General features: G+C 41.2%; 1 protein-coding gene and 1 pseudogene across 2 annotated transcripts in view; one reads left to right on the top strand and one right to left on the bottom strand.

The window, feature by feature from the left end:
* Positions 1-2,241: 2,241 nt before the first annotated feature.
* Positions 2,242-3,271, bottom strand: LOC121466006 (annotated as a pseudogene).
* Positions 3,192-14,527, top strand: part of LOC121466001 (glutathione S-transferase A2-like) — a 30,609-nt gene continuing 19,273 nt past the window's right edge. Inside the window, exon 1 of one of the 2 annotated variants that reach the window (XM_041679420.1) lies at positions 3,192-3,463. The gene's annotated coding sequence lies outside the window, so the exon portion shown is untranslated. Of the gene's footprint in view, positions 3,464-3,568; positions 3,818-14,527 lie in introns of those variants that run through there. The other variant, XM_041679422.1, reaches the window with a different exon arrangement.

The following is a 14,527-nucleotide window of genomic DNA, read 5'->3' as shown; positions in this document are numbered from 1 at the left end:
AGTGAAAGGATTTTTTTAAAGAAGGAAAAGATAACAGAGAAAACAAAATTAAAAATTTAAATTAGTGAGGGAGAACATGAAGAGGTGGCTGAGAGGTGACAGGTACAGTTATTCTTACAGAGGACCCAGGTTAGGGCCCAGCTACAGGACATCTCACTATCATCTGCAACTCTACCTACAGAGAACCTGATGACCCTCTGGCCTCTGTGGTCACTCACATACCTGTAGGCAAAACACCTTAACACAGAAAAGTTTCAATTACTTTAATGGCAAAAGTAAAAGAAAGGGAAAATATACATTCCAGCTAAATAACAATAATAGAAAACTTCCTTGAAAAAGCTCTGCCTTTAGTCAGGTGTTCTGATGCAGGTCTTTAATCCCAGCCCTTAGGAGACAGAACTACATGGACCTCTGTGAGTTTGAGGCCAGCCTGGTCTATATGATGAGTTCCAGGACAGCCAGAGCTACAGAATAGTGATGCCCTCTCTTAAAAAATGCAGAAGAATATTCTCACTTGCCCCCACTGGAACCTCTGACTTCACCCTTTCCATGCAATATCAAATATCCAGGCCCAGTCCTGTCCTGAACATCTTCTATTGAGGTCTAGCCTGGTGAATCCTTCTGTTCCTACTCTCGGCATACCCTCCCCTTCCTCAGGTCTAGCCTGGGCTCCACACCACTGCCCTGGTGTATTCTGGTGAGCTCCACTTCCACTGCCATTAACCTCCAGCTCAGGCCAGCAAGCACATCTGCACACACGTCAGCCCCTCCCCAGCTGTGGGAGGCACAGAGGCCCTTGTGCTCACAGATAAGCACTAGGGAACCAGGAATGACAAACACACAGGGTTTTCCCTTCAAAGAGAGGGATGCATTGCCTGTTTCCCACCCAGGAGGCTGGGAACATATGTGATTAACAGCCTGGTGGCCTTTGAACTATGTATTGAAGATCACAACAGATCCTCCACCAGACCTTATCATGGGCTTGTCAATCTATAGAACCCATGTTTAGGGAAGATGTCATTTGTTCTTTACAAAGAGTCTTGGTGTAGTCTTGTTTTATGCTTTACTGTGCCTAGGGGATTAAGTTTTATCTTTAGAATTTTTTTCACCAAATTGTGCTGTGCTTAAGTATGTCCAAAATAAACTACTCAGGGCCAGACTCCCTTCTTCTCTCCTGTGGGTTCTAACTCTGCTGGCTGTGGTGGTTGTAGAGACCCTTACACCGAAACACCTACTATCCCCTGATCCATCCCTCCTACAGCCTATCTAATGTCCAGTCTGAGCCATTCCCACACATTCTGTGCTTTGTAGCAGCCTGCTATGTCCATATCAGACACAGGACCAACAAAAGAAGTCTATACACCCAGTCTCATGAAAAAACATATAAACAATATGAAAGATCAAGGCAGTATTTTCCCCATGCAAACCCACCAGTCCTATAAAATGAGAATCAACCCCTGATCACAGACATTCTTAATATGGAAATTACAGATTTCACCACAGAATTGGTGGTGTTTAGAGAAGAAACAACTCAATAAATTTAAAGAGAATAAATGCTTGGGCGATGCCCAAGAAAACGCAATCATAAGAATGATGGAAATAATGAAGACAACCCGGGATTTAAAAAATGAGATTGAAAACAAGAGAGATAGGAATATTTTTTTTTTTTTGAGACAGGGTTTCTCTGTGGTTTTGGAGCCTGTCCTGGAACTAGCTCTGTAAACCAGGCTGGTCTCAAACTCACAGAGATCCGCCTGCCTCTGCCTCCCGAGTGCTGGGATTAAAGGCGTGTGCCACCACCGCCCGGCGAGAGATAGGAATATTGAAGAGCGTTCAAGCTGAAATGAAGGCAGAATTGGAAATCTTAGTGATCCAATTGGAAAACTGAGGGGAAAGTCTCACAAACAGAATGGGTCAAGTAGAAGAAACTTTATCAGGCCTCAAAGATAAAGTAGAGGGAAGAGATCACACAATGAATATGAAATAGAAAATACATAAAGAGATATTCAGGAAATGTGGGACACCATGAATATACTGTTATTTGTGGGCACAGGTGAAAGAGAAGAATCCCAGGTCAATGGCATGGACAAGAACTCCAACAAGATCATAGAGGAGTAGTTCTCAATCTTCCCAATGCTGTGACCCTTTATTATAGTTCCCCATGTTGTGGTGACCCCCAAACTCTGATGGAAAATTTTCACAAAAACAGTAAAGATGCAGAGTAACTACACTTCAGCAATCATAGGGGATTCAGTAATCTGTAGACAAGACTTCCTGACAAAAAACAGAAATAACTGATGTGCATCAAATGGACTTTAACAGAAATCTACAAAATATTCTACCCACACACCACAGAATATACATTCCAGCTCAAGGAAATTTCTCTAAATCATACCACAACCCAGGACAGATCTTTACTGTAGTGAAACAATTTTATGTCCCATCTCAATATATAACTCTCAATTTTAGTTCAGTTAAAAGGGCAGAGAAAATGCAAATACAAATTAAGACATCTGTGTAAATTTCACTGTATTTTTATAAACCTGACATTTTCTGTAATACTGTTTATAGAACAAATAAAGTGTTCACACTACTCATAGATTCCAGAAACACCATTACAGATTCAAAGCTGATGTTATATTGAACCTTAAATTTTCCATGTTGAAAGAGACAGTTTTACATGTATAGCACAGCAGTTGAAACCTGACAGCAGACGTCTCTAGAACACCAACGGTAAGTCCACCAGGATGCATACACAATTACAGATAAGCATTTCTTCCACTGTTTTTTTTTTTTTAATAGAGGACACAGAAGCCGAGATGGTGAATTTCAGATATCACCACCATCTTCTTCATCTTGAGAAGATCCTGCCTGATGGGATGCGCTGGCTGAGGCTGCAGCAAGCTGGGCTTGTTGGGCGGCTTGCTGCATTTGAAGCCATTCCTTGTTGGGCCAATTCTACTTGTTGCTGTAAAGCCTTTGCAAACAATTCCTGTAGCTGTCTCAATAGCTCTTCCTCGGGAAAGCCAAGGTTTTCCAAAGGAGAACTGGCCTTTCTTCTTTTTAGCGCTACTGTCCTGCGTTCTTGTAAGACTTCTTTTACTTACTGACGTAAGAGACAAAGCCCAAACTTCCTAGTCCTTGTATGACATGCTCTGGGGAAATTGTTTTCTTTTCCGACTTGTTGCAAATCTCATTGGATTCCGAAGATAAGGTGAATGAATTCAGTGCGGCAGTTCACGACCAGCTCTCGGGCGTCGTTGACCACCCAGACATTTGATCATCTTATTTATAGCAGCTCTATAAATAATGTGAGAGTGAGATCATCATCGTTGCCTGACTGAGGAAGTCATCGTACCTTCCTGCCTTTCAGGCCCCAACTTTTAAACTCCAAGACTCGGGTCCACCACTCCGCGAAGATTTCAGGCTGTCGGGGTCGGGGGAGCTCGGAGAAGAGGAAGAGGTGGGTTCCAGGGCCGAGAACGCCCACTGTGTGGGAGATTCTAGTGTGCATCTGTAGGAAAGGTCGGGGTGCCGAGGGCTCCGGGGACCGCCCTCCGGTACCGGCTCACAGGGCCGCAGGCCCGGGCGGAGGCTCACAGGCCCGGCTCTATAGAGCCGTAGCCCCAGCGGCCGCCGCCACCAGCAGCGGTTGCCGCCGCCTGAGCCAAATCACCCTTCGGGCACCCGCGCCGCCTTTTCACAACACGTCTGTCTAGGCCGCTGGCGAACCAAGGCGAACGGGGCCGAGCACAGCCGGAGCCACGGCCACAGCCGCCAGGGCGAGAGCAGCTGCGGAAGCCGAGCGGAGCTAAAGGTGGTCTCGCTGTCTTAACTTGATATTTATCGAGCTCTACATTTTTCTCCCCTTCCTGCCTCTCCCCTCTCCCTTCAATCCTCCTCCAAGGTCCCCATGCTCCCAATTAACTCAGGACACCTTGTCTTTTTATACTTTCTACTTACCATGTAGATTAATTATATCTATGTAAGTCTCTCTTGTTGTCTTGGTGTCCGTATTAATGTCTAAATTCTGAGATTGTGATTTGTGGGCTGATTTTCTTTGCTTTATGTTTAAAAACCACTTATGAGTGAGCACATGCGAAAATTGTCTTTCTGTGTCTGGGTTACCTCATTCAAAATGATTTTTTCTAGCTCCATCCACTTTCCTGCAAAATTCAAGATGTTGTTATTTTTTTCTGCTGTGTAGTTCTCCATTGTGTAAATGTACCACATTTTCCTTATCCATTCTTTGGTCAAGGGACATTTAGATTGTTTCCAGGTTCTGACTATGACAAACAAAGCTGCTATGAACATAGTTGAGCACATGTCCTTGTGGCACAATTGAGCATCCGTTGGATATATACCCAAGAGTGGTATTACTGGGTCTTGAGGAAGGTTGTTTTCTAATTTTCTGAGAAATCACCACACTGACATCCAAAGGGGCCTTACCCGATGAGGAAGTGTTCCATTTACCCCACAACCTCTCCAGCATACGTTGTTATCAGTGTTTTTGATCTTGGCCATTCTTACAGGGTATAAAATGGAATCTCAGAGTTGTTTTGATTTGCATTTCTCTGATGACCAAGGATGTTGAACATTTCCTTAAGTGTCTTTCACCCATTTTAGATTCCTCTGTTGAGACTTTACTGTTTAGGACTGTACTCCTTTTTTTTTTTTTAATTTGGATTATGTGTTCTTTTGATGACCAATTTCTTGAGTTCTTTGTATATTTTGGAGATCAGACCTCTGTCCGATGTGGGGTTAGTGAAGATCTTTTCCCATTTTGTAGGCTGTCATTTTGTCTTGTTGGCTGTGTCCTTTGCTTTATAGAAGCTTTTCAGTTTTAGGAGGTCCCATTTATTAATTGTTTCTCTCAGTGTCTGTGCTGCTGGAGTTATATTTAGGAAGTGGTGTCCTGTGCCAATGTATTCAAGTGTACTTCCCACTTTCTCTTCTATGAGGTTCAGTGTGGCTGGCTTTATGTTGAGGTCTTTGATCCATTTGGACTTGAGTTTTGTGCATGGTGATAGATATGGGTCTATTTTCATTCTTCTACATGTTGATATCCAGTTATGCCAGCACCACTTTTTAAATATGCTTTCTTTTTTCCATTTGATACTTTTTGCTTCTTTATCAAAAATCAGGTATTTGAAGGTGTGTGGATTGATATCCGAGTTGTCTATTCGGTTCCATTGGTCCTCTTATCTGTTCTTATGCCAATACCAGGCTGTTTTCAGTACAGCATGTAGCTCTGTAGTAGAGTTTGAAGTCAGGGATTGTGATGCCTCCAGAAGTTCTTTTATTGTACAGGATTGTTTGGGCTATCCTGGGCTTTTTGCTTTTCCATATGAAGTTGAGTACCATTCTTTCAAGGTCTGTGAAGAATTTTGCTGGGATTTTGATGGGCATTGCTTTGAATCTGTAGATTGCTTTTGGTAAGATTGCCATTTTTACTATGTTAATTCTACTTACCCAAGATCATGGGAGATCTTCTTCCATTTCTTTCTTCAAAGATTTAAAGTTCTTGGCATACAAGTCTCCCACTTGTTTGGTAAGAGTTACTCCAAGATATTTATGCTATTTGTGTCTATTGTGAAGGGTGTTGTTTCTCTGATTTCTTTCCCAGCACTTTTATCATCTGTGTACAGGAGGGCTACTGATTTTTTTGAGCTAATCTTGTATCCTGCTACATTACTGAGAGTGTTTATGAGTTGTAGAAGTTCCTTGGTAGAATTTTTGGGATTGCTTATGTAAACTATCATATCATTAGCAAACAGTGAGAGTTTGACTTCTTTTCCAATTTGTATCCCCTTGTTCTCGTTTTGTTGTCTTATTGCTCTAGTTAGGACCTCAAGAACTATATTGAGTAGATATGGAGAGAGTGGACAACCTTGTCTTGTTTCTGATTTCAGTGGGATCGCTGGGAGTTTCTCTCCATTTAGTTTGATGGTGGCTGTTGTCTTGCTGTATATTGCCTTTATTAAGTTTAGGTATGTTCCTTGTATCCCTGCTCTCTCCAAGACCTTCATCATAAAGGGATGTTGTATTTTGTCGAAAGATTTTTTTTTCAGCATCTAATGAGATGATTATGTGGTTTTTATTTTTCAGTTTGTTTATATGGTGGATTACGTTGACAGATTTTCGTATGTTGAACCATCCCTGCATCTCTGGGATGAAGCCACCTTCATCATGGTGGATGATGGTTCTGTTGTGTTTTTGGATTTGATTTGCCAGTATTTTATTTAGTATTTTTGCATCAATGTTCATGAGTGAGATTGGTTTGTAATTTTCTTTCTTAGTAATGTTTTCTGTGGTTTGGGTGTCAGGTGTAGCCTCATAGAAAGAGTTTGGCACTGGTCCTTCTGTTTTATTGTGTGGAACAGTTTGAGGAATTTTGGTATTAGTTCTTCTTTGAAAATCTTGTAGAATTCTGAGCTGAAACCGTCTGGTCCTGGGCTTGCTTTTTTTTTTTTTTGGTTGGGAGACTTTTGATGACTGTTTCTATTTATTCATCAGTCATGGGTCTGTTTAATTTGTTTATCTGGTCTTGATTTAATTTTGGTAAGTGATATTTATTCAGAAAGTTGTCCATTTCCTTTAAGTTTTCCAGTTTTGTGGAGTACAGGTTTTCAAAATATGACATGATGATCCTCTGTATTTTCTCCCTGTCTGTTGTTATGTCTCCCTTTTCATTTCTGATTTTGTTAATTTGGATATTCTCTCTCTGTTTTTTTTGGATAAAGGTTTGTCTATTTTGTTGATTTTCTCAAAGAACCAACTCTTTGTCTCATTGATTCTTTATATTGTTTTCTTTGTTTTTATTTTGTTGATTTTAGCTCTCAATTTGATTATTTCCTGTTGTCTAGTTCTCTTGGGTGAGTTTGCTTCTTTTTGCTCTAAAGTTTTCAAATGTTCTGTTAATTCACTAGTATGGGATTTTTCCAGCTTCTTTATGTTGGCATTTAGTGCTATGAACTTAACACTGCTTTCATTGTGTCCCATAAATTTGGGTATGTTGTGTGTTCATTTTCGTTGAATTTTAGGAAGTCTTTATTTTTTCCCCTTATTTCTTCCTTGACCCATTGATGATTCAGGTGAGCATTGTTTTATTTCCATGAGTTTGTAGGTTTTCTGGAATTAGTATTGCTGTTGTTTTCCAGTTTTAAACCATGGTGATCTGATAAGATACATAGGATTTTCCAATTTTTTATATTTGTTGAGGTTTGTTTTGTTACCCAGTATGTGGTCAGTTTTTGAGAAGGTTCCATGAGGTGCTGAGAAGAAGGTACATTCTTATCTGTTTGGATGGAATATTCTACAGATGTCTGTTAAGTCCATTTGAATCATAACATCTGCTAGTTCCCTTATTTCTCTGTTCATTTTTTTGTCTAACTGGCCTGTCCAGTGGTGAGAGTGGAGTGTTGAAGTTTCCCATTATTAGTGTATTGGGTTAACGTATGATTTAAGCTTTAGAAGTGTTTCTTTTACATATGAGGGCACCCTTGTATTTGGGGCATAGATATTCGATATTGAGATTTCCTCTTGATGGATTTTTCCTGTGACTAATATGAAATGTCCTTCTTTGTCTCTTTTGACTGATTTTAGTTTCAAGTCTATTTTGTTAGATACTAAGATAGTTACACCTGCTTGTTTCTTAGGTCCATTTTATTGGCATATTTTTTTCTAACCCTTTACTCTGAGACAATATGTGTTCTTTTTTTTTTTTTTTTTTTTGGATTTTCGAGACAGGGTTTCTTCGTAGCTTTTGGTTCCTGTCCTGGAACTAGCTCTTGTAGACCATGCTGGCCTCGAACTCACAGAGATCCGCCTGCCTCTGCCTCCTGAGTGCTGGGATTAAAGGCATGCACCACCACCGCCTGGCTGACAATAAGTGTTCTTAAAGTTGAGATATGTTTCTTGTATGCAGAAGAAGGATAGATTCTGTTTTTGCATTCAATCTGTTAACCTGTTCCTTTTTATAGGTGAGTTGTGTCCATTTATATTAAGGGATATTAATGACCAGTGATTGCTATCTCCTGTTAATTTAGTTTTCATCATTGGTGATGTTAATTTGTGCATTTTTCCTTTCTTTGGGATTTGCTGCTATGAGTTCATCAATTGTCTGTGTTTTTGTTGGTGTAGCCATCTTCCTTGGGTTGGACTTTTCCTTCTAGTATTTTGTATAGGGCTGGGTTTTGGTTAAATCACTTCTATGGTGATTGAAAATTTTGCTGGGTATAGTAGTCCATGGTCTCTTAGTGTCTGCATAATGCTTGACCATGACCTTCTGACTTTCATTGTTTCTAATGAGAAGTCAGGTGTAATTTTAATAGGTCTGCCTTTGCATATTACTTTGCCTTTTTCCTTTGCAGCTTTTAATATTCTTTCTTTACTCTGTATGTTTAGTGATTTGATTATTATGTCACGAGGGGACTTTTCTTTTGATCCAGTCTGTTTGGTGTTCTATAAGCTTCTTGTACCTTCATAGGCATATTTCTCTTTAGGTTGGGAAAGTTTTCTTCTATGATTTTGTTAAATATATTTTCTGTGGTTTTGAGTTGAACTTCTCTTTCTTTTCTTACCTATTATTCTTAGATTTGGCCTTTTCATGGTGTCCCATATTTCCTGAATATTTTGCGTCAAGCTTTTGTTAGATTTAATATTTTCTTTGACTGATGAGTCTATTTTCTCTACTGTATCTTCAGTGTTTGAGATTCTCTCCTCCATCTCTTATATTCTGCTGTTTATGCTTGTGTTTGTGGTTCCTGGTTGTTTTGTCATGATTTCTGTTTCTATGATTCCCTTGGCTTGTGTTTTCTTCATTGTCTCTATTTCAGTTTTCAAGTCTTGAATAGCTTCTTTCATATGTTTGTTTGCTTTTTCTTGGTTTTCTCTAAGTGATTTGCTTGTCTTCCAATTTTTTTGTCTTTTCCTCCATTTTTAAGGTGAATTTCTCATTTCCTCTTTAAGAGTTTTAAATATTCTCCTGAAGTTATTTTTTAGGTCATTTTCTTCTGCTTCATCTATATTTGGTTGTTCAAGTCTTGCTGTTGTAGGGTTTTTAGGTTTTACTGGTGTCATGTTGCTCTTTGTGGTGTTGCATGTGTTCTTACCTTTTTTTAAAAATATTTATTTATTATGTATACAACATTCTGCCTCCATGTATGCCCACATGCCAGAGGAGGGTGCCAGACCTCTTTACAGATGGTTGTGAGCCACCATGTGGTTGCTGGGAATTGAACTCAGGACCTTTGGAAGAGCAGGCAATGCTCTTAACTGCTGAGCCATCTCTCCAGCCCCTGTTCTTACCTTTTCTACCGATCTTTTCCTCTAACAGGTGTGATTGGGGCTGTCTGTGATTCTGTTGATTGATCTTCTAGGTGCCAGTGAATCCAAGGCTCAGATGGGTGTTCCTCGTGGTACAGTCAGTGCCATGGTTCTAGTTACCCCATTGGTCACTCAGTGTTCCTGGAGATCGCCCAGCACTCCTGGGCTTTGTTCCACTCCCTTGGAGTTAGCTGTCTCAGGCCTGCTCTAGCCTAAGTTGTTGGCTCAGACCTGTTTCTGTCAATGTCCCTGGTCTGAATCCATTCCTGCATAGGTCCCTGGCTTAGGGTTTGTCCTGCAAAGGTCTCTGGCTCTGGTCTATCCCCTGGAGTTCCTAGGCTCAGGTGTGCACAGGCCCACAGAGGACCTGGCTCAGGCCTAGTTCCTCGGAAGTCCTAGATTCACACCCATACACATAGGAGTCCTGACTTAGTTCTACCCTTTTGAAGATCCCAGATTCACATCCGGATTCTCAGCAGTCTCTGGCTCTGGCTCACTTGCTCAGCAGTTACACCCCTGTACCTGTTCTGGTAGAGTTTGCTGTCTCAGGTCTGCTCTGGACCAGGTCACTGGCTCAGTCCTGGTCAGCCAATGTCCCGGGACTGGATCAGCTCCTGCTTCCATGGAGCTTTGAAAATTCATTTTTAAAAAGCCCTTGGCCCACCTGGACTCACAGAATTCTGCCAGGGGGCCACTAGACAGGAGAATAGCAAGATACAAATGATATGAAAAGAGTCGGGTGGTGGCAGTGCATGCTTTTAATCCCAGTACTAAAGAGGCAGAGGCAGACAGATCTCAGTGAATCTGAGGCCAGTTTGGTCTACCAAGCAAGTTCCAGGAGAGTCAGAACTGTTACACAGAGAAACCTTGTCTCAAAAAAAAAAAATGATATGAATGGGGAAATAGGGAAAGGTGGAATGTAGAGGGGGAGGAAGTACAATATATAAGGAATGGGAGAGGAACAAATCATTAATATGTGAAAAAAGTCATAAAGAGTTATTTTATATTTGCCTAAAATTACACATATATGCTGGCTACTTTTATGCCAACTTGACAAATCCAGAGTTATTTAGGAAGTGGGAATCTCAACTGAGAATAGACCCCCCACACACACACATACCATGGCTTGTAGGCACACCTATAGAATGTTTTCCTAATTAGTAATTGATGTAAAATGGCGCAGCCCATTGTAAGTGGTGGCACCCATGGGAAGGTGGTTCTGGGTGTATAAGAGAGCAGACTGAAGAAGCCTGCAGGAGCCAGCCCGTAACCAGCAATTCTCCATGGCCTCTGCTTCAGTCCTGCCTCTAGGCTCCTGCCTTGAGTTCCTATCCTGACTTCCCTGGAAGATGGACTACAAGCTGTAGGATGAAGTAAACCCTTTCCTTCCCAAGTTTCTTAGGACCATGGTGTTTATCACAGCAACAGAAACCCTAACTAACACACTATAGAAGGTATTTGTAACTGTATATTTTCAACGGAGTTATGCACTTGGGATAATAATGTTTCCCCCAAAGTCACAGACTATGTACTAAAAGTCTCACTACCAGGTATGAGACACTCCCTTTTGAGTTGTTGGCCAGAGAAGTGAAAGAGACTTTTTGTTGGCATAGCCTGTTTGTTCCTGGCCACTCATATCTGACATCCATTTTGTTGGCGGAGGCTGTTCATTTGTTCCCGCCTGCTCAGACCTGAAATAATCACAAGAAACTATATTATTTGCAATACTGTTTGATCAGATGTTTAGTTGTATTTCTAGCTAGATCTAACATCTTAAATTAACCCATTTCTATTATTTTATATTTAATCACAAGCCTCGTGGTTTAAGGGCAAGTTTCCAGCTGGCAGCTTGTGTCTTTCTCCTCTGGTGGTTACATGGCATCTCACTGACTCTGCTGACTGTCTCTATGTATCTTTTCCAGCCTGACTATATTCTGTTAAGCCATTGACTGAAAGCAGGTTTTTATTAACCAATGGCAATATAACACATTCATAGCATACAGAGGGGAATCCCACATAAACTCCCCCAAACAATATAGGCTATTACGTTGTCCTTGAAGGTAAGGGCCCGTGGCTAAAGACACCACACACTTCTGACACAGGACTTGGAGGATTCCAGCTGGGACTTCCCTGAAAGCCTCCCCGCTGAGGACTTGCTTCCATAACACCAGCTGGGACTGTGCAAGCTGCCAGGGGAGAAAGGCGACCAATAGCCCTACCTCGCTGTGATACCCATGTCCCCAAACAACAAACAGCATGACAAGATAGACCCAAAGTTCATATCTTGACTGTAACCAACAGCTATCTAATTGGAGCTAAGCCTTGATCAACATGAGGGAAATGATGCCTAATACTGAGAGAATTAACCAATCATCAGGATTAGCGAAGCCAGGGATCTTAAAGGAAAACATACTACTGCCATCTTCCTAATTCAGTATAATTCCTAACTGCATTCTAAATACTTATTCTTATAACCACAGATGACTCTCATGGAAGAGATGGTGATAAATATATATATATTTTTTACTCTTTTATATGCACCTAACAAAATCAAATAACTACCATGTTATGGCTTAATGGAAATCTATGCTAAGAAATTATACAAGTACGCATAACATCACCTTGTAGTAGATTATAATAAAATAGTAACACACTAGTTCAGAATGGAGTGTAATATATATAACAAAGATTAAAGAAAAGGAGACAGTGAATTTTTTAGAGATTGGGGGGGGGGGGTGCACACCGGAGAGATAGTAGGGAGGAAAGAGAGTGGAGAATGATGTAATTATATTTTACTTAAATTTTAAAAGAAAGATCTCAAAGTGAATACTGGTGAAGGTGTCATACAATGACTCCCTGGGTAGCGGCATGGTCTGCCAGACTCACCACCGGAATTACATCCCTGATTCCACAGAGTGGAAGGGAGAATCAACTCCACTAAGTGTCCCTCTGACATTTATGTATGCACTGTTACATGCATACATGTGTGCACACTCACATGTAAACACATAAGTATAAAAGTAAATGGCTGGTGACAATGAGGAAAGAGAAACCCTTGGTGACTGCTTGTGTCTTTACCTGGGCTTTGGTGTCAGGGTCATAGTGTATCATAAAATGAGTTTGGAAACCTCTCTTCCTCTACTACTCAGGGAACAATTTGGTCATCGGGTGTCAGTTCTCCTTAAGTACGGTAGACTTCTGCAGTGACTTCACCTGGCTCTGGGCATGTTAAGTTAGGAGACTTATTATTACTGCTTCAGTCTTGCTGCTGGTTATGAATCAGTTTAAGGACTTTTCTTCTTAGCTTAATTTTGCCACATCCTGTGCATTTAAAAATTCATCCATTTATCTTAAATTTTCCAATTTACTGGCTTAAAGGTACTTAAAGTACATTCTTATGCTTTTCTGGATTTCATTAATATCTCATGTCAATGTGTCCCTTATTATTTTCAAGTTTGTTTGTTTTTTGTTGTTATTGCTTGTTCGCTTGATTTTTTTTTCTTTTAGGTTTTTGCTTTTCTTTCGTCACCGTGTTTTCTGGTTTTCTCCATTCAGCCAGAGAGAGCACAGAAGCACTGAGGGTTGGGAGAGGGGATTCCTCCCCACAGAACAATGGTGACTGGGGCCCTGGGTGGGACCACATGTTCTTATAGAGGAACAGGGAATAGAGAGGGTTTAGGACCTTGTGAGGCAGGGGACATCTGCGTGTTTGTAGCCCACCGCGGACATGACAGAGTAGCCCAGACTTTCTAGGGTCATTGATAATATCACCATACTGACAAGTTAACCAACTCCGGAGTTCTGCAGTTCACTGCTGATGGCCGATCCTTTGTAGGAAGATATTTTGAGTTTTCTGATACTTGCAAGTGAAAGCATCTCAGGGGCCACATCTCCAGGCAAACAGCATCAGGGAATGTGCTTAGAGGATTCTGAGGGGTCAGAGAACAGTGTGGGTCTCTGTTGAAGAGAAGCTGAAGGATGGGGAGTAAGAGATGAATTAAAACACATTGAAGTGGGAGAGGAGAAGCCCACAGGGATGTTCTCAACTCCCACTCAACCAGCAACTCAGAGATTCTTCTGGACAAACATCACTGTGTTCAGCCATGTCTGTGGGTGGAGTCAGGGATTGATGGCAGGTTCACAGTTTAGACTGTGGGAAGTTCCATAGACGGCTTGGAAGAGTCATAGCTGCTGCAGCTGTCTTTTGGTGACATTTGGTGATACTCAGACTTTGATAAAAATAAAAATCACACAGCCAGGGTTATGTAGTAAGTTCCTGTCTCAAAAAACCTAAATGCAAATAAAATTCAGAAATGTGCAAAGATTCTCTAATTTGTTAAATGTACAAAAAAAAAATTCTAGGCTACCTTGCACCAGACTTCTAGTGTTTTCCAAGCCCTGCTTCAGCCTGTCCCTTTAAGGGCCCACATTAACTTTGGTACTGTGACCTCTTGCTTCATCAAGATGGGCTGTCATCTCTGGGCTCATTTACTGAATTTGAAGGACCTCTGATGCTAATGATTTGGGACTTTGAGTTCCAATATCTTTTTTAATTTGGCACACTGTTTGCTTTGGATTGCCTTTTGACTAATAAATACCTATCAAGACTCAAGTGCTTCTTTGGTAAAATTCTGCCTGACTGGACTCTTTCAGAACTTTCAGCCCTCCCTGACTCCAAGATTTGTTCACTCCACTCCCCCGCTTATGGGCCCAGTGCTGAGATTCTTGCAGCATGTGGACATATGCAACTCCTCTCTGCCCATGAGAATTATATACACAAAGTACCGTAATCACAGCTGCCCCTGGGGAGTTGAGTGCCATGCAGCACAACTGTATCTCAGAGATAAGTTGGCAAGCTGAAGTTAGTGAGCAGTTGAGCCTTGAACTCAGAGTTCCCAGCTCTTCACCATGCAGCATAAGACACTGAGCTAATTGAATTTATGTACAGCAAAGTCAATCCTGTGCCATACTGGCTGTTCCTTTCATTTTGTTTTGTGGTACAGGAAGTTGAGGCTATACATTCCCACACGCTCTCCCACTCTTCTCTATCCTATGCCTTCTTTCCCACCCTTGGTTTATTATTATTAGCATCGTTATTATTATTTCATGTGTGCATGTCCTCGTGAATATATGTTGATTGTATATGCAGTTCTCACAGAAGTGGAAGGGGGCATTGGATCGTCTGCAGATGGAGTTGGAT

Source organism: Microtus oregoni, unplaced genomic scaffold (assembly GCF_018167655.1).
Source record: "Microtus oregoni isolate MIOR12 unplaced genomic scaffold, Mior012 000032F_ref0000030, whole genome shotgun sequence".
NCBI lineage: Eukaryota > Metazoa > Chordata > Mammalia > Rodentia > Cricetidae > Microtus > Microtus oregoni.
This window is presented reverse-complemented; position numbering and strand designations above follow the sequence as displayed.